The following is a 26037-nucleotide window of genomic DNA, read 5'->3' on the forward strand; positions in this document are numbered from 1 at the left end:
TGGAAGCAACCCATGTCTGCCCACAGATGACGGATAAACAAGATGTGGTATATACACAGGATGGAATATAATTCAGCCTTTAAAAAGGAAGGAAATCCAGTGACATGCTACAAACATGGGTGAACCTCGGGGGTATTACATCAAGTGAAGAAAGCCAGACACAAAAAGGCAAATACTATATGATGCTACATATATGAGGTGCCTCACATGGTCAAGTTCACAGAGAAGAAAGTAGAATGGTGGTTCTCAGGGGCTGGGGGCAGGGGGAAATGGAGAATTGTTTAATGGGTATAGAGTCAGTTTGCAAGATGAAAAAGTTCTGGAGATCTGCTGCAGAACAACGTAGATATATTTAACACTACTGGACTATATACTTTAAATGGTTAAGATGATAATTCATCAACTAATGTAAAAGTCAGGTGTGAATGGCAGAGGTCCCAGATGAAATGATCAGTCCTTCGCTATAGGTTTTTCGTTTTTCAAAAAAATAAAAAATAATAGTCACTCAAATCCATTTTAAGCTCTCTGATAGCAGGGACCGCCTCTCATGAAACAGGTGTCCACTGGCATTGGCAGGTGGAAGATCTGTGAATGAGACGCTCCTACAGGAAGTGCCTGCTTTCATGCCTGCCTGCAACGACCTACTTAAGCCCGGGTCGCTTCTGATACACATACCCCACAACTCCTCTGTGCACTGAGTTAGTTATTTGTCTCCCCTCTCGCCTGTGTTCCTAATAGAAAGCCCAGTCCTTGGCCAGTGCCCCCGGAAGAACAGCGGTTCAAGGGCACAAGCACCAGAGTCAGAACTTGGTTCAAATCCCAGTTCCCCCAGTCCCTACCAGTCCTCACCTTCCCAAGCCTCAGTGTCCTCATCTCTAAAGTGAGGGGTAGGGCTTCCCTGGTGGCGCAGTGGTTGAGAGTCCGCCTGCCGATGCAGGGAACGCGGGTTCGTGCCCCAGTCTGGGAAGGTCCCACATGCCGCGGAGCGGCTGGGCCTGTGAGCCATGGCCGCTGAGCCTGCGTGTCCGGAGCCTATGCTCCGCAACGGGAGAGGCCACAACAGTGAGAGGCCTGCGTACCGCAAAAAAAATTAAAAGAAATAAAGTGAGGGGTAACAGTACCAGGTTGTTGAGAGGACTCAGTGAGAAGGCACCTATGAGACACGGGGCCAAGCACACAGTCAGCACCAACGCGGTGGCTGTTATTTGTAGAGTCCCTAACACTGTATCCAGCGCAATTAATAAATTTTTTTTTTTTTAACGGTAATGTCCATTCAAAACTATTCAACAAAATGGCAGCTGTGGCTTCCAGGCCCAAGTGAAGCAGTGGCCGAAACTTTCAACAAATGCAACAGTCATGCTTGGTTCACATGAATCATAACACTTCTTAAAAGCAGAGAAAGTGGCCCAGGGGGCCCTCAGAAAAAATGAGCAATAGCATGTGGACAAGCTAAAGGGCCCCTAAGTCCATCCGTCACTCCTCAGCAGTACAAATACACACTCAAAGCAGCTCTGCGAAAGGATATAATCAAACCTTAAGAAGGAAAGAAATCCTGACACAGGCTATGGCACGGGGGAACCTTGAAGACATTCTGCTGAGTGAAATAAGACGGTTACAAAAAGACAAATACTGTCTGCTTCTACTCACAGGAGGTGTCTAGAGTAATGCAAACCATGGAAACAGAATGTGGAAAAGCCAGGGGCTGGAGTTAGAAGAAAATGGGGAGCTGTCACCTAACGGGCATAGCTTCAATTTTGCAAGACGGGCAAGCGCTAGAGACTGGCTACGCGACAGTGTGAATATACTTAACACTACTGAGCTGTACACTGAAAAATGGCATTTTTTAATATAAAGATGGAAATTGTTATATTATATGTATTTCCCCACTATTAAAAGTTAAATGAAAAATTTCAAAGGATCGCAACAATCTCATCTCAGATGGTTCTGGAGGAGGAACTGAGGCCAGCACAGGAATGTGATGCCGTGTCTGACCAGATCAGTCTGGTGGCCTTAGAACGAGTCATGCAGAATCACAGGGTGAACCAGCCCAGGCCCCAGGGCCTTTGAACCTGCAGGGTCCCCTGTCCCTCCTCAGTACCACTTTCCCCTTTGCCACCATCAGAGGTGACAACATCAGGTCCTCACAGCTCTGGGCCACATGTGCCTCCAACCAAAACAGGAATGCAATTTCATGTTTGCAAATGCAGGGCACGGATCCACCAGACCAAATATGAAGACACTCAGCGTACAAAGGAGCATGCAAACACTGTGCCGAGACTGTGTCAGAAGGCTCTGCACTGTCCTAGGCTTGAGTCTGCAACACGTGACTCCAGGGCAGTGAACTGCACACAGAGCCATGTTCATGTGCATCTGGGCTGATTGGGAAGCTGGTGGAGGTTAAGAACACGGGCTCAGGCACCTTCTCAGTCTGTTTGTGTTGCTGCTGCTGCCACTGTTGCAAGTGTGCTTGGTCTTGAGCAGTAAAAACACACCATCAGCATTGCTCCGTTACGTGGGCTTAGCCCACCGATATGCCTCAGTATGTCCTGACATCCTGCCCACACACCAGCGCTGGGCACGGGAGGTATAGAAACAAGTAAGGCCATCCCTGCTGCCAAGAGTCTGTGGTCTCATAAGAGCGTCAGATACGTAAGCTAGTGGGCACCTGTTCCTCACAGGTACTATGATGGACTAGAGAGACACGAAAGGAAGAAGATGGAATAAATGGATCTGGTGAGCACCTCTCCCCCCGCCAATCCTCTAACACTCCCTTTCTGAGTCTGAAGTGATTGCTGCTGCTGCTAATACCTGGGAGAGAATTAAACTCTTTCTCAATTCACCCCTCGAGCAATAAGGCATTTTGCTGTTGAAATCTTGATTGCTTTTTCATTTCAGATTTTGAGCTCCTTTAGGAAAACAGGGATTGATGAGCAAACAATCAGATTAACTCGCAGAAATCCACACCTAAGGACTAGCATTTCATCGGCTCTCTGCCTGCAGCAAATCCTAAAGTTTTTCCAATCAGGATTATGTAAGTAGGCGGCCCACAGCTAGAAAGGCACTCTCTGCTCAGAGTGAGGGCAGGGTGTCTCCTTCAGCCTTCAAAGTCCGTGCCTAATGTTCTTCCCAGGATTCCTTCCCAGAACACTGGTGGCAAAAAGATGCTTTGCAGGCGGCCTGGGCATCCAGTGAGGGCTTCCTCCCTGCTGTAAGAGGTAGTGATGTGGCTGCCACGCAGCCTAGAATCATCAGGAGACCAGCAGCTGCCGCCACGAGGCAGGGATCCCGTGCCTCTCCCCTTCCATTTGCAGGAGAACAAGTACCCACCAGAGGACCAGTGGGGTCCCAGAGAGTCCCCACTCAGGTCGGGAGGTAGCAGACATTCAGGCGTAAATGTCATTAACTCCCTGAACCCACTTACTTAAATTTTCCTGGCCAGTCAATGATAGAAGACCTAAAATTCAGTTCTTCTACTCCTTAGGAATGAGAGAACCAGGGGAGCCGGGAGGATCCTTGAAAAACCATCTGGTACTTCAGAAGGGATCTTGCCTGAACCAGAGGTTTGCAAAAGAGTAACTTTTAAGCAGCAAAATGCTATTTAGATTTGAGATGTTTCAATGGAGAAAAGAGGTCCAGCTCTGGCCGGAGCGGGTGGGGACGTGCAAGGGGTCTTTGCAGACACCATTCTCCACCCCAAGGGCCTGGGCACCCTCCAAGAGCGTATCCACCTGACAATGCCACTGAAAACCAGAGCATACCCGAACTTTAGAGACCTCTGAAATCTAAAACAAAACAAAACAAAAGGGCCACTGGCAACGACGTGTTACAATTCCTGCTTGGGACAGCAATCTCGTGCTATAGGCAACGCATATACTGTATTTCTAGTATTCATGTCAACATTTGTGGTGGGCATGAATATTCCCATCACGGATGAGGAAAATAAGCTACAGAGTCTACAGTGATTCCAAGAGGTGGCCTGGTGCTTTATCCCTCACCCTGCCCCCAACTCTATTTTTGGAAGGGGGACCCTTTACATACGCTATGCGTGCTCTCTCAGTCCTGTATGAGTACCATGTAAAAGTACTCCTTCCAGATGGACTACTATTTAAACACTTCCTCTAAAACATTCTCAAGCTGCCTGTGCACAGAAAGGGTAAGTAACCTGCCACAGGTCACACAGCTAACATGCAAGGGAGCTGGCCTGCAGATCAGATTCTGTGCCTCCAAAGCCCATGCACCTTCCATCAGACCCCACTGCTTCTCTAACTGAAATCCCTAGGGCTGCTGACCAGGCCTCAGGGGAAGCTAAGGAGGACCAGTCACCACTCCGCTCCGTACCAATCTTTCACATGCGAGCAGACAAGTACCCAAAACACACTCTTCTGCTTCACAACGTTTCTGGCCTTCGTTCATGCAGAGAGGAAGCGGCCGCCACTGCGTCGTTGCACATTATCACAAGACAGGTTTCCAAAGATGACGTCAACGGGACAGAGTCTGAGTGCCAAGCTTTTCATATTTAATCTGCAGTTGACAAAACAAATGCCTGGGCAGCTGGCAGAGCAGACTCGGTGACCCTGCTAAAACCACACTGCCTTGTACGTGTTGTGACCAGGTGGAGGGACAGCAAAGAGGGGCAGGAGCCCGCTCTCACTCCTTTCATTCCCAAGGGGACTCCAAGTACGGGGTTCCCTGCACAGCCTTCCCCGAATCAGCTCTGCGATGACCCTGGTCCCCAGCAACCTTCATAAGTCAGCAGCCTGCTCACCCACAGCACCACAGACGGGGGGCAAGAAGAAGAGGCTCCCCCAGACACAAGGGACAAGGACGGAAAAGCAAACAAGCCCCCCAAAGCATCGGCTAATAATAAGCATACTGAAATACAGTTCTAATGGCCAACGTAAAAGGGAACAGATGTGATACAGTGTCGGGTTTAACAATGACTTTTGCACACCCTCCAAGTCGTTCCACGACAACAGATTTATAACATTTGGGATAAAATGGCTGGAAAATGTAAAGATGAAGTGCTTTGCTCCAAATGATTTGGACAGATGCTCGCTAAACTGGTTTATTGCAAATTTCCTTGTACGCGGTTAACAGGAGGTAATTAGTATGCACGGGAGGAGAATTTCACCTGAATTTCATAGAGTTGACATCTATTAAAGTCAACAGACAGAAAGGCAGAGCTGTGAATGTTCTTTTAAACTGGCACCTGAGAGTCTCTGCAAAAAACAATCGGCACCAACTGCCAACACACACGTTCCAGACGCCAGGCTTCCCAGCAGCTCCCAAATACCCCGTCCTCCCTTCCCCTTGTCTCTGGGACTCGGTACACGCCGTTCCCTCCGCTGGGACTCTGCCCTGCCTGCCGGCGTCTGTGCCCCCGTGTGACCCTGCCTGGGTGTCACCGGGACTGAGCAGTACTCCGGGAGCTCTGCCTGCAAGTGGCCCCCTCTCTGCTTGATCTCTGCGCCCATCACACACCGTCCTGCCACTGCTCCTTCACGCTGTCTCCTCCGTCAAGACTAGGCTTCTTGCAGGTGGGGCTCCTGTCCATTGCACAGTGCCCGGCATGGGCAACACTCAAAAGATATTTGCTGAATAATGGAAACCGGGAAGCTCGGAAGGAAGAAATCACTTGGGAAATGGTGGGTGGTGGTGGTGCGGTTTGTTAAAGCCAATGGGAATGCAAACAAATTCACACAAAATAGATCTGGTTTCTCTTTTCAGACTTGCTTCAAAAGACTTTGACATCTCTAGCTGGTTAGATATTAAGTACCACAGAGTTTATTAGACTCATGGAACTGGAAGGGATCCTCGGTCACGTGGCCCAGCGTCTGTATAATGCAGGAAACGTGTCTGCTTTGCTCCCAAACACACCACTGATGCTCTGTTACCCTGGGAGACATTTCTCCCCCAAAAGCCATCCACTGCAAGCCGAGAATAACAGTACACACATTACAGCCGAATTCTTTTCTTCCCACTGCTACAGCTTTCTCCCTGCTTGTCCTCTCCAACAGATGCAAAGACACTTGGGAGTTAGGGCTTCATACCCACAGCTGGGCATGTTTGTCCTCGGAAAAATGGCATGGAGCAGTCTTCTGAAAGGGACAGCTTCTGCTCGTCCCCTCTAGGTAAGGCACTCAGGGAGGTCATTGGGGAAACTCTAACTCCCAAGGGTGCTTAGCAAGGTCTTGGCATGCAGTGGACACTCAAAATATTTCACAGTTGGTCTTTACCAACATCAATCCAGTGTCAGCCACACACCTTCCCTTTCGAGGTCCTCAATTCCTTCCCCTTAAATTCCCATCAGGTAGAGCAGGACGAAGCACTTTCTAGGACTCACCTAAAGCTAATTAAGTCAACCAGTTTTAGAGCAGAGTCTGTGTGAGGACAGACATTACAGTGGCAAGAACTACTGGCTTGTGCACACAGCAATAACACTCCCAGAATTTCCAGACATCTTTTCTTCTGCCTGCTTGCAAAATTAAATTAAAAAGCAGAACAGGGCTTCCCTGGCGGCACAGTGATTGAGAGTCCGCCTGCCGATGCAGGGGACACAGGTTCGTGCCCCGGTCTGGGAAGATCCCACATGCCGCGAAGAGGCTAGGCCCGTGAGCCATGGCCGCTGAGCCTGCGCGTCCGGAGCCTGTGCTCTGCAACGGGAGAGGCCACAACAGTGAGAGGCCTGTGTACCGCAAAAAAAACCCCAAACAACAACAACAACAAAAACAGAACAATGGGATTTCAATGCCTCACCGAGCTCTGAGAGGGCAAATGAAACACTATCTTGAATGGCTGGACAGGGAATACGGTTTCTCCTGTTGAGCTCGGCTGTCTAGTTCAAAGGCCGTCCTCGCCCACATTCCAGCCCTTTCCCGGCATCCCTCTGGAGAATCAAGACAAGAGAAGGCAAAAAAAAAAAAAAAAAGAAAAGCACAGCCACCCTGACCACCTGGAATCCCTTCACCCATAAAGGCAACTTCTATCAAACCATCTTCCTTCCCACACGCCCCTTTCTTCCCATTCCCCACCCAAACCCACAAGGAAAGAAAACAATGACGCCACTGCAATCACCATGACTCTGACCTTTAAATGTTTAACCAGGGATCTATTTTTTTAAGGGCCCGATAAAAAGGCAGGTGATTTGTTTTCAACATGAGTCACAAAATCCCCGCAGTGAAATAATTCAATTAAATATTTAATGGCCTTAGGTTTTGTTTGAGGCACTGCTGATGGCTGTGCCGTGTCAGCGCTGGCCATGGTCTCATGAGTGAAGGGGTTGGCCCCAGGAAAGGAGAGGGGCTCAGGGGAGGGCGGGCTGCCCTAAACCAGAGCTGGGAAGCAGGCTCGGGGGTGGGAGCGGGGCCAGCACTGTAGCATCATCTGTCAATAACACAGAAGCAGAGGCCGTGACCTCTCATGGACTATTTCCTATCGCTTTTCCCAGAGAAATCCTTCTTAACCCTTGGAGGGACACCAGGATTCTCGAGGGGGTTCTTGGCACTGAACTGTACGGTTCAGGATTTGGTTGGGTTTTGTTTCTCTGGGGTGATGTGCTACCATGAGCTGGCTTTACTCTCTCAGTTCAAAAGACCCTCCCCGACTGGAGTCGCAAGAAAATAAGGGGAGGGGGCCTAAGGGCAAGGTCAGAGTACAGACACACACACACACCACCCCACCACAAGAGGAAGAACAAGCCAACCTGCTTGCCTTTATCAGTCCTTTCAGGAGCTGACGTCTTGGGTGTTAGGGGAAGCATCCAGGTGATGTCTAATTCAGAGAACTGTTTCATCTGAAGGATTCCAGTAACAAAAGACTCCCCAAACCACTCAATTTAGCTGTTACAGGGGATGGTTACCCTAAGGAAAATGTTTAACTTCACACAGATATTTATCCTTCTTACAAAGAACGCAGGGGACTAAACTGCACGTGTTCATACGTAGGTATTAAACTTGTCGTATTTCCCCCAGATAATGTCCATTAAGGTACTGATCCGTCATCTTCACAGGCGGCAAATACTGAAAGGCTGAAATTATTAGACAACGTGGTTTAGGCTCAATTCTGTGAACACCACATCTCCTTTTCACCCAACATAAATAAATCCAGCACCCAAAATAGTTTGGTGCCCTGACCTCCCAAAACCTCTCATCTGCACAGTGAATTTCTGCTGAATTAACAAATCGGCCAGAAAGTGAAATTTATAATATCAACCATCCAGTTTAAGCATTTGGCTTAAAAAACAAAATCAAATAAAAAGCACCTAAAACACAGAAACACCTTCCAAACTATGTTGCCATCTTGTCCTTCCCTGAGAAGATAGGAAACTCGGCCTTCTCTCGTCAGCTCATCAGAGCTGTCAAACATTGCTTCCCTGGGTGAATGGATAAGTGCTGCTTAAATCAGCTTAAAACAAAGGGGAGAGATTTCCTTGCAGGCCCCATTGAAACATGCTAGTCAGCACTCATGCACAGAGTCGAGAAAACTCGTCAGTGTGCAAAGACCTGTACAGACAAAAGAAGAACAAGACAGCCCTGCTCCCAAGGACTGGATCCCAGAGTAGGGGAGATGGGAGCCCGCACATACTGTTTCACATGAGCTACGAAAGAGCTCCAAAGCGATGGCAACGGAGCGCCATCTTTCGGAGCAGGGCAGGGCCGTGGCGCAAGATTTTCTGTCCAGGTTGCGGAAGGGCCGGTGAGAGGCACGGACCAACGTTCAGAGGGGAGGTGACCCAAAGCAGTCTAGACTCAGGGGGTGATGTGACAGAGAGAGAAAAAAAAGTAAGGGATGGGTATGGGAGGGCTGCAGGGAGCAGCATCTGTTCACCCTGAGAGCAGAGGGTGATGAGCGAGGCAGGACCAGGAATGGAAAGTAAGTTTGACATCCAAGGCTCAGGCAACCTCGACTGGGAGTTCTATGAACAGACACGGAAATCAAGAGGCGGCAGTTTGGCCTGGCTGAGTCTCGGGCGCCACCGGGAGGGCCACATATCCCTGTATTGTGCCAGGTGTGTTGATGGCGCTGAAGTAGATGCCTGTCCGGATAAATGGAGACCAACCAGCAGACAGCGGGAGGAGACTGCAGGCTGACCCAAAGGGGTGCACTGGCCCAGAGCGGGGAAGTGTGGGCACGAGAATGAACGAAGCCCTCACCCAAAGCTGTTCCCTGCCCTCCACCTGACAAATGGCAGATGTCTGGCAAATGCCTGGAAACTTCCTGACACTCAGCTCCTTGTCCTTGTTTCATAGATAAATGCTATAAACGACACGGCCACATTTCCCCGATAGATACTTCAGCGGCTGGAAGAGCACGGAGGCCCCCAATCTGTCGGGGCCTGGGTATGTGGATTTCAGATCCAAATATGCAAATCATCCCCTTTTAGGGGAAATGGTTTTCTGGGCAGGACTTGGGGCTTGGGAGCCAGAAAGAAGAGTGAATGAGAAGGCACGTGCGAACGGCTGTCCTTCTTTGTTGGGCAGAATCAGGCTCACGTCCGGGCTCGGCCTCCTGCTAGTTATGCGACCCTGGGAAGGATTTCTCTGAGCCTCGGCGTGCTTGTCAGCAAAGTGGGCCTTTTAAGATTCTACTCAGGGAACATATGAGATAAATCACCTGAGAATACACTACAAAATGCAAAGAGCTCCACAAGGGCAAGTGGCAGAATCCTTCTCATCTTTGCACTGAACCTATCACAATAATTCTGACTCATTCTTATAGGCCGGAGTCCAGTCCAGAGAAATGAACGTGTGGTAGAGAACTTAAGGATAATAATAAGACCCAAATACACACACACAGAAACTGCAGCTTTGAGAACCACTGTGAAAGGCACTTAAATGCTCCAGCTGCGAGCACAGCTATGCTGCCTTCTTTAAACACATCGAGTTTTCTTTAATTTCTTAATGAACAGACACCTAGGCGCTGCTACAGAACAGGAAGGCTACACATCCATTTTCATGAGCAAACCCTCATACACAGCAGTGTGTCCATCCAAGAAATCCGGATGACAGGATTACATCCGGGCAATGTCCCCAGTGCCCGCCTGCACCTCCCAGTGGGCTTACAGGGTCAATTTTCCATAGTGTGTGCCTTTGATATAAGCAAAATGAGCACCCACTACAGGCAGGGTACTGTGCAAAGCCTGACGAGGACAGGAAGGGGGAGGCTGAGATTCAAACCCCATTATGACTCCAGGGCCAGGGCTCTTAAGCACAACACTATGCTGACAAGGATGATGATGATGATGATGATGATGATGATGATGATGATGAGGATGATGATGATGAGGATGGTGATGAGGATGGTGATGAGGATGGTGATGAGGATGATGAGGATGATGAGGATGATGAGGATGATGATGGGAATGAGTGAAGGGACCAGACAAAGGCCAAACCACAGCCAATCTGAAGGACTGCAGGAGAGGAAGTTGGGGTGCATGGATCTTCCAGAAGTAGAATAATTTCTCACTACACGGAGTCTTTCTAATGTTTCACTGGTTCTTTTCTGGAGAACCTTCTACATGCATTCTACATGCGTTGGTCCAGACCACGGACAGCTTTTCAGCTGCCTTTTCTGCCGAGATGCTTGAGCTAGAAAACAATCCCATAGCCCAGGTAGCCCCAGTCAAAAAGACCTGAGAAGCATGAAGTCCAGAAATTAGCAATCTCAGCCACAGAGCAGGGGGTCATAGGAATCTAGTGTGATTCCATTCCATGAGGCAGTGTTTATTGGGAAGCACTCCTCCTGCCCTTGGAAAAGAGGTGATGAGATGTACCTGATCACAGGATAGGGTGGATAGAAATGACCAAAACTCAGTGAGAACAGATCAGAGTGCCCTGCAAATTCCGCCTGGGATATCTGGTTGCAGGTTTCTTCCTCTGGGCGTGGCCCCAGCCTCTGTTCCAGCAGACAGAAGAGAAAGGAAGCAGGGATGGCATCTACATGGTGATGGTCGCAGGGGCTGGTGCATGCCGCCCTGGCACTAAGGTCTCCCGAGGCATCTCCCGGTCACTGTGGCTGATGAGACAGCAGTTTGTTCCCAGCCCCTGGCCAGCCTGCACACCTGGAGTCGAAGTGAGCCCGTCACAGGATACTGCTCCACCCCTGGGGTCCCCCCCACATTCCCGTTCACCAGGTCAAAGTTCACACAGAGAAAACTTTCCAGGGCCTCAAGAAGCTGTCAGCCGGTTCTCAAAAGAGAAACTGAGGCTATGTTTATCCTCTCCCGCTCCCTGGCACCTCTGATGGCGTCTTCACGGTGCCTTCGGGCTACCTGAAGACCTGGAGTCCTCTTAAACTATCTAGAGCTGGTTCCATTAAATTATTTAAGTGAGTGCTCGAAGGATGAGGGTTGGCGATCAGGGAGAAACTGGAGCCCAATCACTGCATGAGCTAACGCTTCTGGGCTCCACTGCATGCACTGGGCACTCGACACTTCCCCTTCTCCACAATCCCACAAGGCAGGCACCTCTACTTGATAAAGAAGGAGACTGAGGCTCACAGAGGTTGTCACTTCTCCAAGGTCACAAGGTGAGAATGTGTTGGAGCAAGGATTCAAACCGGGGCTGTCAGGTCCCAAAACCCCATTCTCAACTCCTCCAAAACATAGAGCTGCAGCCAAGGAGAAGAGGTGACAGGGGACCAGGAAGGCAGGAAGGTGCCGGGAATAAGTCACAGAGAAGGCAGGATGGGATCAGAGCCCGAGCAGCACCGTGGGTCCCCCAGGGACCACTCAGGGGGTCAGGTAGGGAGTTGAGAGGCCTCGGGTGCCAGCCTGAGGTGTCTGAATTTCCACAGGTCACAGAGAGCCAGGGAAAGAAGACCGGGGAAGCCACATGAGCTGCACTTTAGAAAAAAAAAAAAAATCGCCATTTCCTAGGGATAGAACCACCCGATGGATAGAACACTAGCTGTGGTGCACAGTATAGGACAGGCCCCTAAAAGGAGCAGAGGCTAAAAGCTTGGCAGGGGAAGAGGGGTGCTTCCCATCACAGGCAACAAGTCTGAGCTCCATCAACCTTGCCGCCCCTGGCCTTCTCACTCCTGGATCATGCTCCCAGTACACAGCTCCAATTATCTGTTCCAATTACACCACTGCCACAGGACACTAGATCCAATGACACGAACCAGCAGCAGGCTGCTTACCCAGCCCCGGGCTGGCATTTATGCCCCTGAGTAGCAGGAAGGCTTCATCTCCAGCTCCCCACAGCTCGCCCGAGGAACCTGGGACCGTAGGTGAGCCCAGCGGGACCCCCACCTCCGTCCCCCACAGGCCCGCACAGCAGGGGCTCTGGAAAAGGGCTAGCAGACACCGCCGGGAGGACCTGGAGAAGACAGGGCTCGCTCACCTTCAAGTCCACTGTCCTGGGCAAGGAGGCTTTCAGGATGCCAAAAGCAATGGCACCAATCCCAAAGGGAGTTCTTTCCCCACTGACAAGAGCAATTTACAGAACATCCAAGTTCCAAGTGTTTTGTTAGTTCACTAATAGACTCCTGAGCTTGGGTGTCTACAGTGGGCCAGAAACTGTGAGAAGCACTGGATATAATTTCATTTAATCCTCACTCATGGCAACCCTCGGAGACAAGTGTTACGTTACCCACCTCCTTCCATTTTATTATTTATTTATTTAATTTATTATTTATTTTTGGCTGCATCGGGTCTGAATTGCGGCACGTGGGATCTTCCGTTGAGGCACGCGGGCTTCTCTCTAGTTGTGGCACTCGGGCTTCTCTCTAGTTGTGGCGTGCGGGCTCCAGAGCACGTGGGCTCTGTAGTTGCAGCACGTGGGCTCCCTAGTTGTGGCGTGCAGGCTTAGCTGCCCTGCAGCACGTGGGATCTTAGTCCCCGGACCAGGGATTGAACCGGCGTCCCCTGTATCGCAAGACAGATTCTTAACCAATGGACCACCAGGGAAGTCCCCACCTCTGTATTAAAGATGAGGAAACTGAGGCTAAGAGAAAGTTGCTGTATGTGGGTCAACCCAGGATTCAAATCCAGATAGGGTCTAGCTCCAAAGTCTGTCCTTCAGGTCCCATTACACCATGGCACGTTCTGGAAGGAACATGCATAGATTTCATGTCATCCTAGACTATCTAAAGGAGAGTTTTATCCACCAAGAGGGCCCACGGGGCAAAAAGGGCAAATGACAGTTAACATACACGGAGAGCTCAGGAGCCAGGCCAAGGTTTAAGCTCTATACACATGTTAATTTATTTTAGTTCTTCTAGCAAACTTGTGAGGAGGTACTATTATCATGCCCATTTTATAGACGAGGAAACTGAGACTCAGGGCAATTAGGTCACTTAAAGTGACAGAGCTTAAGAAATGCTCAAGCTGGGTACTGAGCTCTAAGGGTACCTGACTCTGACACCCAAGATCTGACCACTGAGCCACACTACAGCTGGATTTTGTGTAAGCCCCTCCCCAAAACAGACCCCAAGTACAAGCACCTACGTTCCCAGTTGCTGAGACAGACAAGCGCCTCCGATGTAAGTAGCCTCCTGTCCTGGTGGAGGTTGGGCAGACATTGTTTCCATCCCAACCCACAGAGAGCCTGACTGAAGAGTGGGTCCTTTCTCCCAGAGAGCACAGCGCAAGGCCTCCCCAACACCCTGGAAGAACAAGAGGTCTCCCTAAGTGAATCATCCGGACAACTAAAATTCCCTCTGTGAGCATCATGAGTCTTCATCTTCATTTTTTTTTTTTTTTTTTTTTTTTGCGGCACGCGGGCCTCTCACTATTGTGGCCTCTCCCGTTGCAGAGCACAGGCTCCGGACGCGCGTGTTCAGCGGCCATGGCTCACGGGCCCAGCCGTTCCGCAGCCATGGCTCACGGGCCCAGCCGTTCCGCAGCATGTGGGATCTTCCCGGACCGGGGCACGAACCCGTGTCCCCTGCATTGGCAGGCGGACTCTCAACCACTGCACCACCAGGGAAGCCCCATCTTCGTTTTAACTATGAGTTTTTTAAAAACACATTGCACATATTATACCATCTGTCAACACAGCCATCGAGAGCCAAGCAGGCCCGTTACACAGGTGGGTGTCATTCACTCAGGGAAAAGGTGACTCGGGGATGGAGCAGGGGCAGAGCATGAGACCTGGAAGCTGAGGAAGGGGAAGGACTGAGAAGAAAAAGGACGAGAGAGGTCACTGAGAGTTTTCACTATTTTGATTTTTTTAATTTATTTATTTTTGGCTGCGTTGGGTCTTCGTTGCTGCACGGGCTTTCTCTATTTTGAGAGCGCAGGCTCAGTAGTTGTGGCGCTCAGGCTCTAGAGCGCAGGCTCAGTAGTTGTGGCGCACAGATTTAGTTGCTCCACGGCATGTGGGATCCTCCCAGACCAGATCCCGAACCCGTGTCCCCTGCATTGGCAGGAGGACTCTTAACCACTGCGCCACCAGGGAAGCCCCTGATTTTCAAAGATGTCACATCTACGATCTGATTTCTCCCCACAATTCTAAGGAACGAGGAGCAAGCAAGAACTGATGTCCTTGGTTTACAAATAGTGGAAGTGAGAGTCAAAGAAATTCAGCCACATACCAGGTGGTATAGACGCTGGCTATACAACGGGACCCACGGACCAGCAGCAAGACCTGGGGGCCCCTGCTCCAGACCTCCTACATCACGGCCTACATCCCAACAAGAACCCCAGTGGTTTGCAGGCACTTTCAAGTCTGAGATATGCTGGTCTAGTGCACAGGCTTTGGGGTCAGAAAAATCTGGGTTCCGGTTCTAGCAACACTACTCACTGGCCATTGACTTAGAGCAAGCTACGCAGCCCAACCGGCCTGAACACTCTCACCTGTAAAGCAGTAGTTATTTACAAGGCAGTTGTAAGAAGTAAACAAAATAATGCACGTAAAGCACTTCGCACAAAATCATTACCCGCCCCCCAAAACAGCAGTGGGCCCTGCTATTGCCAACATTTAAGGGTAGAACCCAAGTCACCACATCCCGCCTCTCATCACTTTCATCCTTCGGGAAACTTCTGGCCATGGCACTCCAGAACCCGCCTGGTAGTTTGCAATGTTCTGCCACCCACCACTGTGTTCTTAAATACACAGTTTAACACAGCAGCATCACCGAGATAAAGCTGCCAACCACACTTGGAGCCGAAGACCCACTTGTGTAAGGAAGGGAAAACAGTGACTAACGGTGGCACTTAAACATCTCGTCAGCCAGCACCACAAGGCTTTGCCCTTGGGCCTAAAGCACCTCACACACCAGGCACTGAGGTCAAAGGCAAGGAGGTCGGGGGACGGGGCAGGCTGGCGCTTCTGGACTCTGATTCCAGGCGAGTTGCCACAGCTGGGGGCCCTGAGGACACGGTCACTACCTTGACCCAGGAATCTCCCCATTGACACAAAATGTCCTTTACTTCAGGGCCAGCAAACGCAAGACACACAACACGTGAGCCCTTGCAGACACCGAAGGCACGTACGAAGTAAAGGTTTTGTCTACACAACAGGGTCCCAACACCTCTGTGCAGGTCAGAGCCTGTCCCGGGCAGCTGGCCGTTACCCCGCTCACAGCCCTGCTTTTCCCCTGGGCCTCACCAGGCACTCGGCCTCGAGTCCTGGTCAACTCTTACCTGTCCCTCACTCACCTCAAGGCTCCCCAACTGTGTCCTAAGATGTCTCTGGCTCCATACCGTGCACATCACTCCCAAAGGCTCCCGGGTCTACCGGCTTCTGTCTCTTCCCAGCTCAAATCATTTGCAGCACCACTCTCATCTTTGTCAACCTCCTACAACAGATCCTGCCTCATCGGGCCCTACTGCTTACAGAATAAGACCCAGGGTTCTCCAGAGTCAAAGGCAGCAAAGCTAAGGCTCCCATCACTGCCCGACCACCCACACCCAGCCTCCTGGCCTCGCCCCTGAGATAAACAGATCTGGAGTTGACACGTGGTGATGGCTGTCCTGCAGGTTTGGTTTTAACAGAAGGTAAACAGAACAGGCAGGAAGAGGTAAGGAGCTGACTCTCCACACTGCCCTTTATTAGCGCGCACACACCACAAACCAAAGTCAGCAAAAAATATGCTGGATCTTGTTACCAACTGGAAATTTCTCCAACCAAGGGGCTGTTGCTGTCTTAGGAGCCAACACTTTAATAAACCTACTGTTGGTCAGAAACTTTTGGGAACTCACATTGAAGAACAGCTGTCAGAATCAGGTTTATAAGTAACTTAAGAAAACCCGTTTCTGCGACTGTTTCACGGTCATACACACGTTCTGATCGTAAGCGGTATTGAACAGCTTTGTCACCCAACCTGGTACCAGGACTTGGCTCCAACTCCTATTGGAAAAATTAGGTCCGATCTCAGTGGGGTACAAAGTTACCACAGTGGGGACTTCCCTGGTGGCACCATGGTTAGGAATCCACCTGCCAGAGCAGGGGACACGGGTTTGAGCCCTGGTCTGGGAAGATCCCACATGCCGCGGAGCAACTAAGCCCATGTGCCACAACTACTGAGCCCGCGCTCTAGAGCCCACGAGCCACAACTACTGAGCCCTCATGCCTAGAGCCCGTGCTCCGCAACAAGAGAAGCCACTGCAATGAGAAGCCCGCGCACCGCCATGAGTAGCTCCCACTCGCTGCAACTAGAGAGAAGCCCACGCACAGCAACAAAGACCCAACGCGGCCAAATATAAATTGATTAATTATTTTAAATAACAGGGCTTCCCTGGTGGCGCAGTGGTTGGGAGTCCGCCTGCCGATGCAGGGGACGTGGGTTCGTGCCCTGGTCCAGGAGGATCCCACATGCCGCGGAGTGGCTGGGCCCGTGAGCCATGGCCACTGGGCCTGCGCGTCTGGAGCCCGTGCTCCACAATGGGAGAGGCCACAACAGTGAGAGGCCCGCGTACCGCAAAACAACAACAACAACAACAAAAACAAAGTTACCACAGTGAATGGTTTTAAAGTAATGTTTGTTGATTCCAATTCGATATTTGTGTAGAGTTCTGATGGTAGTTCTAGAAATGGTTCCCTGGAAGATCTGAGCAATGGCCACACTGATGGAGCAAAGTGAAATTAGTTGCCGAGAGCAATTAATGCAATGACTGCTCTCACACTTCAAGGTGTGATCCCGATCCAAATTTAGGTATGAAAGTAGACATTCATCAAAAGGACAAAATAGCCATGACCTTCTCCAGGCAGCTTCCTTTGAGACCAGTAAGAAGGATACTGTATAGGCCAGTCCTTCTAAATGAGATCTACAAAGCTCCAATGACCCCTATGTTTCTTTGTACTTTCCTTCATCATCCTTTCAAACCACACTGTATAAATATTTACAAATACGAAGAGATCTCCACCTGTCACCAAGGACACACCCTTTACCAAAAGGGTTATGACAACTGGAAAATGTAAGTCACCAGCCTGATTTCTGTGATCAGCTAACTAGAGCCTTCACATTTTCCTTGGTCTAAATCCCTTTTCTTCCCTGTTGCTAAAAACAACAACCGGCAGATGTACAGTCCATGCCCTTGGTATTCAGTGCGTGGTCCCTGGGTCAGGAGCCCCAACATCCAGGAGCTCCACAGGAATGCAGCATCCCCGGCCTCACCCAGACTGGCCGCCTCAGAACCCGCATCTGACAGGACCCCCAAGTGATGCCTGTGCACAGCAGTGTTTGAAAAATGCTGCTCTATGTGACAATTTTAAAAGACAGCAAATGATTTTAAAGAGCCCTAATGAATGTTTTGTCTTTACAAAATAATGAACCCTCAACGTTTTGTTTTTGCAAAACAACAAACTCGCCTCTGACTCCGTTTCCTCATTTACTAAAAGGGAACAGGGCACGTTCTCAACCCTGCACAATCTCCCTGGATTTGTGTTAAGTTAATGCTGAATCAGCCTTGCTCAGAGCCTGGAACATAAAAGGAGCTCCATCAAACGCCCACTTCTTAACCCTCCAGTCGTCACTTCTCTCCTCTCCCTTTCTTCCTCTAAGCAAACCTCACTTTGGGGTTGAAAACAAGAAAGATTAAGGAACAGCACTTGAGAGAAGAGGAGGAAACAAACGCACAGAACAAGTCACAGGACACAGCTGCTCTACGTTGCCTCACAAGTCAGTAAAGTGAGAGTATGCTGGTTGTACCTTCCCCTTCAGACAGCAGATCAACTCCAGTTAGCCCAGAAACATGGCTGCCGTCTCCAAAGTTTAAGAAGACTTGGATTTCTTTCCTAAAATGCTCATCTGTAAATTTACATGTAAACAGAGAAATGTGTAATGCCTGATACATCCCAGCCAAAGGCCCTAACACCGCTGTTCCTATAAAGCCCCAGGTCCCTCTAGCCAGAGCGCAGGAAAATCCTTATCACTGTCACTTATTGTGGGTTATCTCCCATCTGCCACGCTAAGTTGCTTGAGGCTGGGGAGAGTGGCTTATTCATCTTTATACCCTCCAAAGCACTGCCAGACCCAGGAGGCAGTGGGTGCTCAATCACTGCTGTTGCGAGGATGTCCTGAAGCTGTTATTGTCTGTACTGCAATTGCCCTATTTCGAGGTGGAGTCCACTTATCCACTTATTTTATGGCCCCCCGATTTCTCTTTTGTTCAACTGCTACCATGCTTTCCATCTGGCTGCTAAACAAAATAGTGAGGAAGTTTACTTTCTCAGTATTCTCACCTAGGCTAAATAAAATGCCCTGTACATACACCAAGTATTGAACGAGTCTCTGAGGAAGGTCTTGAACACAAAGGTGAGAGGGTCTGTTTGCCAGGCTCCTCAGGCTATGACACAAAGTCCAAAGCAGCCTCAGACACAGGTTCTGGGTTTATTTGCAGTTACCGGCAGATTTCTTTCTCTCTTTTTTATTAAACATGTTTTGAGACTCCAAATGCGAGGAAACTGTAACAAAGGTTATTATTAACTCAGGGAGCTTACCTCCAAAAAGTTTTCCGAAGGGCAGCCAATGTGACACGATCATTGTGACAGCTATGACAAATTAAGCTTTATTTGCCCAAGAGCCCTCCCTGTTCATTTAGCTGTGATCACTAAGGCCTCCTGATCCTGGCTGAGGAAATGCACACCTAGCTGTCACTCAGAGCCTCAGAGCTCGCAGACTGAGTCTCCAAGGGTTCCTGTACAACAAACAGAAAGCACCCGAACACCACCGCCATCAGGAAGGCGCCCTCGAGAGGGGGCTGCCTCACATCTCGGCACGTGGGGCTCCATCGTGACCTTGTGTGATGGCCTCAGAGCCTCTTTAGAGGAACCAAAGGTCAGCGTTTGCTGTGGGCAGGGAGCCAATGGCAACTGACTCTACCGACTGCATGATCTTTCAGGACTTGCTTACATCATTTAAAAATTCAAAGGTATAAAACCTGGAACTAAGATGAGACTTTCCTCTGGTGTCCATGGAAATGGCTAAGGAAGGAAGGATCTTTTAATCTTCTGCTGCATGCCCTGTACCTTACATGGTCCCCCACGCTGATATCACAACAACCCAGAGAGTCAGACATTTAACCCAAAGACCAGGAAACTGTGGCCCTGCTAAGGCCCCAGAAGAAGTACCAGGCTCCAGGACTGTCTACTCCAAAACAAGCACACTTGTTCATACTTTCCTAAAGGGCCATCCTGCCCCCTCAAAAGAGAGTTCAGATTAAGGTGGCTGGATTTTAAAATGAATTTATTAATCTAATCCCTCCCAAGTATATATTCTGTGAAAGAGAACAGAGAAATGGAGAGGGAACTAGAGAAGCAAACAGAAGCAAGAGAGGTTTCGGATGGTAACAATAAAGAATCACTCATGGGGGGCTTCCCTGGTGGCGCAGTGGTTAAGAATCCACCTGCCAGTGCAGGGGACAGGGGTTCAAGCCCTGGTCCAGAAAGATCCCACATGCCGCAGAGCAACTGAGCCCGTGCGACACAACTACTGAGCCTGAGCTCTAGAGCCCGCAAGGCACAACTACTGAGCCCTCATGCCTAGAGCCCGTGCTCCACAACAAGAGAAGCCACCACAATGAGAAGCCTGCGCACCGCAACGAACGGTAGCCCCCGCTCAACGCAACTAGAGAAAGCCCATGTGCAGCAACAAAGATCCAGTGCAGCTAAAAATAAAAATAAATAAATAAATTTATTTAAAATAAAAAAAAGAATCACTCATGGGACTTCTCTGGTGGTGCAGTGATTAAGAATCCACTTGCCAATGCAGGGGACACGGGTTCGAGCCCTGGTCTGGGAAGATCCCACATGCCGCAGAGCAACTAAGCCCGTGCGCCATAACTACTGAGCCTGCACTCTAGAGCCCGTGAGCCACAACTACTGAAGCCGGTGTGCCTAGAGACCATGCTCTGCAACAAGAGAAGCCACCACAATGAGAAGCCCGCACACGGCAACAGAGTAGCCCCCGCTCGCCGCCAACTAGAGAAAGCCCGCGCACAGCAACAAAGACCCAACGCAGCCAAAAGTAAATAAATTAATTAATTTAAAAAAAAAAAGCATCACTCACGGCCAGTACCAAATGAGGGATGCATGGGGTGAGGCGCCTGAGTGGGCTGAGGCGGGGATACAAGCCCAAGGAAGCCCTTCTCCCAAGGGGGAAGCAGAGTACAGGGCTCTGATGGATGGGCTGGTGCGGGGCTTGGTACTGGAGGGTGAGCACCAAACACTTGCAGAAATGCAGGCAGGAGGGGGTGAGAGCATCTGCAAACTTTTGGCCTTGGCTCAGCTGCTGTTTCATGCTGGGGCCTGCAGGAAACAGGTGGTCATTTCCAGTCACATCCTGGCAGGAGTGGAATTTCTGTGTCACATTTGGGCCTCAGATTCTTCACCCAAAGCAGTGTTCTCCCGAAGAGCCTTTAAGTGAAGGGGTGATCTGCCTCTAAAAGCTAGAGGGCTGGGTTTCATAGCTACACTTGGGATGCGTGCACTTGCTCATTCGTTCATTTCATACAAACTCCGACTGAGCCCAGGTGTGAAGGTTGCTATGGGAACACGAAACCAAATCAGTCTGAACTTGCCCTCAAAGAAAGTCTGCTCTCATAGAAGACTCAGACACAAGTTAGATAAATTCAGGAGGTGAAACAGGTTTGGGACTTTATAAAGGAGATGTATTAATTTCAGTTGCGAGTTAGGATAGCGTTTCCCAAGCTTTACCGTGCATAATAAAAATCACCTGAGAAACCTCCCCTTCCTTCTCATGAAATTCCGTGATTCCTCTATCTTTTTAGGGCAGAAGACATTCACTTTATGGTATTATCCTTTAAGTCAGAGAATGTGGCCTTTGACAATAAATCTAATAAAGATGTTAATCATAATTTTTTTTAACCTTAGAGAGATCTAAGGAAATTTCAAATGTCATGACTACGAAAGGTTTAAAGATTGAACACTGCTACCCAATGTTAAAGGTCTTTCCCTTTGATCAATGGAGAAGACATAGTTAAGAAAGTACACGGAAGTGTTTGTGATCAAATCCACAACCAAACTGGCCCTTAGAATTCAGTAACGCTGCTGAATGGAGCTTCAAAGGAAGCCCCAGTCATCCAAAAGATAAGGTTGGAAAGAGAAGAAACAGGAAAAGGGATCACATTCGGACATTCCATTTTCAAAGTTCCTTCCCTGGAGGAGATCCGTCCCCTCTAGAACACTGTCAGGAAACCGCAGGGTCCATGATGGGATAAGCAGACACCTGCGGTCCCCACAGCCTCAGAGCAGTTCTGGTCTCCCCTGTGCTCCAAGAGAACAGAAAGGGCCACAGAGCTAATTACTACCATTCAAGCATGAAGCTGAAATATCCCCCAAAAGCTTCCCTTATAATAACCTAGGAGCTTTTAGATTAATACCCATCATAGACATACTTCCTGCCACTTTGGTCAGGACACAGGAGGGTGACAGGGACCCTGAGGCCACAAAAGAATGAGTAGCAGAGGACAGTGATGCATTTCTTAATCACTAGTGATTACTGCCTTAATGTTAAAAGCAAACAAGTGATAAATATCATGTCAGAAATACAGAAACAGCCCCCACAAGGTAAAGAATTTTAATTAACTGGGAAGGCCACTTTGAATTCATCAAAAGGCTGAACTGGCGATACAAATGGATGTATTAACTAGACATTTTAACAACAAAAAAAGGACTACTATTTTTCAAATGCATATACAATAATGAGCTAGGTTAAAAGGTGTTGGCAAGCAGAAGTCCGAGCAACCTGCTTTAATGAAGATGTAAAATTCTCACAACAAAACTCTGTAAACAAGCTTCTCTAAAGTGCCATAAAAGCAGATGCTATTAAACAGACGATCTTTCTGATAGTATTAACTTGCCTCACAGATTTCTTTTCTATGTAGTGTTAAGACCGTTACTGTCTAAATGTGCATAAACTTGGGAGCTGGGAAGCCTAATTGAACAAGATTTCTGCTAAACTGCCTGCCCGCCAAAACTAATAATAATAGTGAATGAGATAAACATTATAAAGACAGACTAATATAATAAGCCTATCACACTGAGCTGACATTTAATGAGCACCTACTATGTGAAAGGCTCTTTCACATATACTGTTTACTAGCTGGACCCTTCTCAACTTCAGTGCTGAAGAAGAGCTCTTCATCCCATTTCACAGATGAGGAAACTGAGTGGCTTCCCTTAGTTCTTACAACTGATCATGCTGGGCTAAGAACCCAGTTCTCTCGACTCCCAGGCAGCCCACTCCCTATTCTTTCACCCTCTTGAGCCTATTTCCCACCAAGCAACTGGAGGCAATGCTAAGAAAATGCAGTCACTCCGGGTCAGTAGAAAAACTATCCTGTCTGATGTGATGGTTGGTTGATTATTTTAAGAAGTCAGAGCAGGAAAGGACTCAGAAAGTATACACACCCTTTAAACACTTTAACTTAAAACATTCATTCTTCAGTCTTGTGATAAAGGGCCAAGGTCTTTCCTTTCGAGTATGGATCTGCTGTATGGAGGTCTGTGGTCTTTCTAGCAAAAAACCACACCCTGCAATATATGATTTCAAGTTCCTTTAAGGAGAGTTTCACTACTTGCAAAGAGAAGAATCCTTCTAGATTTTAACCACCACGATCCCCCCACCACTTCACTTAAACCGATTCAGCTCAACCATACCTAAAACACCAGAATTTTTTTTTAATAAGTTGTTTTTCAAGTCTTTCCAAAACACACAATATAGTTTCAAGAAAAACCATGTCTCTTCACCCTCAGGATTCATCCATTAATATATTTCATTCAATCACATAATTACAAAAAGCAAGTACTAGAGGTAAAAACAACTTTGGGGGACAAAACACAACTAGCCAAGAAGCACAGCACACTCTTCTGGAGGGAGCAGATGTGGTAGGGGACAGACAAGGGAGCAATCACACCCCCACTGTGGACCACAGGGAGGGAGGGCAGCATCTCTGCCCACTGGAGGCCAGTTAAGATAGGGTTTGTCACACACACCTGTAAGTGCCTTGGGACAAACACTGGGCGATGCCATCAAAAAGCAGAGCAGTATTCGAGCAGGAGAAAAGGTGAGCCCCAACAAACATGGGTCTAAGTAACCATGACCTTCACAAGCCCCAGGACTTCTGTGAGCCTCAGTCCCTGGAATGAGTGGTTAAAACAGTGTTCCTCACGCAGCTGCCACAAAAATTCAATAAGAATATAGAGAAAGCACCCAGCCCCAGCCTTGGAACATAGAAATGCTCGATAATCATGAGCTCCTTCTCTGCCTGTGTACCTTTCTCCCTCAGAGGCTAGCAGCGTGCTTCAAAGTTGAAAGCCCTGAAGATAGATGGATGGATGGACGGACAGACGGAGAGCCAGATGGACAGCTGGTGTGGTGGCAGAACTTTAAAAACCCTTCATTTTAGTAACTTCCTTGGCTCAAACAGCCCAAATAAATGAATCAAGAAGCTATATCCTGAAGCAGAGTTTTCCCCCACCAGAAGATGAATGAATTCTAATTTCATCAACAACATGGATAAAAGGAAGAGAGGCAAGCGGAAGAGAATTCAGAAAGTATCAGTCCCGGATGTTAAACAAAAGAACTGGCTCACGTGGATGCATCTTTTTTCCCTCTTCCTTCCAATTGCAGTTACTGAGAATGAGGATACAGGAGAATAAGTGTGTTTTTTTTTCAAGGGGCAGAGAAATGCATAGACAACTAAATCCAGCAAAAAGTTAAATTATTTACCTTTTGTTTTCAATAAACAGCATGTCTAAAAAGGTTAAAAGGAAAATAGTTCCAGAAGGACAACCATGTGGCTTGGTTTCAAGTACAATACTTAGCATTTCATAAAATGTACAGTTAACTGGAAAGATGTTTAAACTCTGAAATGAAGCAGGTGCAGAATACACACTTTCTGTGGTGGAAGTGGTATGAATGAAAAAGCAGGCAGAACAGAAGGCCCTAAGCTCAGCACATCTTAAGTTTTTTTAATGGAATCAATCACAGCAGATAAAGCTTTCACTCATTCCGTAGATTTTTTCTTTTAAACAAAAGCTCAAAGTTCAAGAAGACACACCCAAAATACCTTGGGAGGGGACACTATACTCAGAAGAAAAACATCTCAATTTTAAAAGGAGCCAAAGTCAGCCTACTCTTCTCAGTTTCAGCTAATTCTCATCTTCCTTCCAACAACCCATGTGGGTCTCACTGAGCTTTAATACTCCAGATATTTCCTCAGCTAGTAACATATGCATTAACCCACCCAATTGGGAAATAATGAGTCTCTTAAGGCAACCTCACTTTTCTTCTATGTAACTTAAAGAAAATATGAAAACAGTCAACGGCCTCTGTTTCTCTAAGCCTCAGTTTCCTCATCTGTGAAATGGGGATAGTGGAACCTATTTCAGACAGCTGTTGTGAGAACTAAAGATACATAACAGACTTAGAACTCCCTGCATAATAACTCCTCAATCCATAGTAGCTGCTGTCATTCTTCTGCTCTATATAATTAGCAAAAAAAAAAAAAAAAAAAAAAAAAAAGTAAGGATCTTCGATCAAAAACTTGTCAGAGTGAAAAAAAACTGCTAACACTTAGTGTAAAGGAGACAACTCTCCATCTAGTGAGAGGGTATCTGGACAAATCCTTCCAAAAAAAGCATTTGGCAATAAAGAACAGAGCCTTAAAAATGCTTGTGTCTTGACTCAGTAATTCTACCTTAGGACTCTAACCTAGGGAAATCAGATATGCCAAAAAAAAAAAAAAATGCACAGGAATGCTTGCTGTGGCATCATTTATAATACTGGAATGCTGGGAACAAAGATATAATCAAAAGCCGGGAAATGGCTGAAGAAACAGTTGCATGTTCATATGAGTTCATGTTTCTGCAGCCATGAAAAAATTATTACAATATAATTTAAAAATTAAAATCTAGGGCTTCCCTGGTGGTGCAGTGGTTGAGAGTCCGCCCTGGGGACACGGGTTCGTACCCCGGTCTGGGAGGATCCCGTGTGCCGCGGAGCGGCTAGGCCCGTGAGCCATGGCCACTGAGCCTGCGCGTCCGGAGCCTGTGCTCTGCAACGGCAAAGGCCACAACAGTGAGAGGCCCGCGTACCGCAAAAAAAAAAAATAAAAAATAAAAAAATCTGTACCCCAAACTTAGAGGCTTTATGTGTAATATATTAATATATTTAAAATATTGTGCATTCACACAGTTGAACTATACACACATGCATGTATATATGTATATACATATTTATGGAAAAATATTAGAAGTACAATAAAATATTATGTTAGGTATTTCCAGGTGGTGAAATTAAAGGTTATTTTTATACATTTGTAAGAGGATAACTGTTCTGTGTTTTTGAAATTCTGTGCAAAGAATTTATTTTAAAAATCAGAAAAAAAAGTTATCAAAAAGTTTGTGGGAGAGGGAAGGGGGAGGGGCAGTATAGGGGTAGAAGATTATTAGGTGTAAAACAAGCTACAAGGATGTATTTATTTTACAACATGGGGAATATAGCCAATATTTTATAATAACTATAAAAAGAGTATAAAAAAAGGTTTGTGAAGTGTGTGTGATGGAGAGAGAGAAAGTACATTAAAGAGATATCTCCACAGCCTACCTTCATGAAAACCAATTGGAA

The 26037-nt window shown here is 47.9% G+C and overlaps 1 protein-coding gene across 8 annotated transcripts in view; it reads right to left on the reverse strand.

Annotated features, from left to right (window-relative positions):
• The window catches only part of MTSS1 (MTSS I-BAR domain containing 1), a 165165-nt gene that overhangs the window by 57276 nt on the left and 81852 nt on the right, over nucleotides 1-26037 (reverse strand). Inside the window, exon 1 of one of the 8 annotated variants that reach the window (XM_059995176.1) lies at nucleotides 15605-25873. The exons of the other annotated variants lie outside the window; for them this stretch is intronic. The gene's annotated coding sequence lies outside the window, so the exon portion shown is untranslated. Of the gene's footprint in view, nucleotides 1-15604; nucleotides 25874-26037 lie in introns of those variants that run through there. 8 annotated transcript variants of the gene reach the window in all.

Source organism: Delphinus delphis, chromosome 17 (genome assembly GCF_949987515.2).
Source record: "Delphinus delphis chromosome 17, mDelDel1.2, whole genome shotgun sequence".
NCBI classification, from domain to species: domain Eukaryota; kingdom Metazoa; phylum Chordata; class Mammalia; order Artiodactyla; family Delphinidae; genus Delphinus; species Delphinus delphis.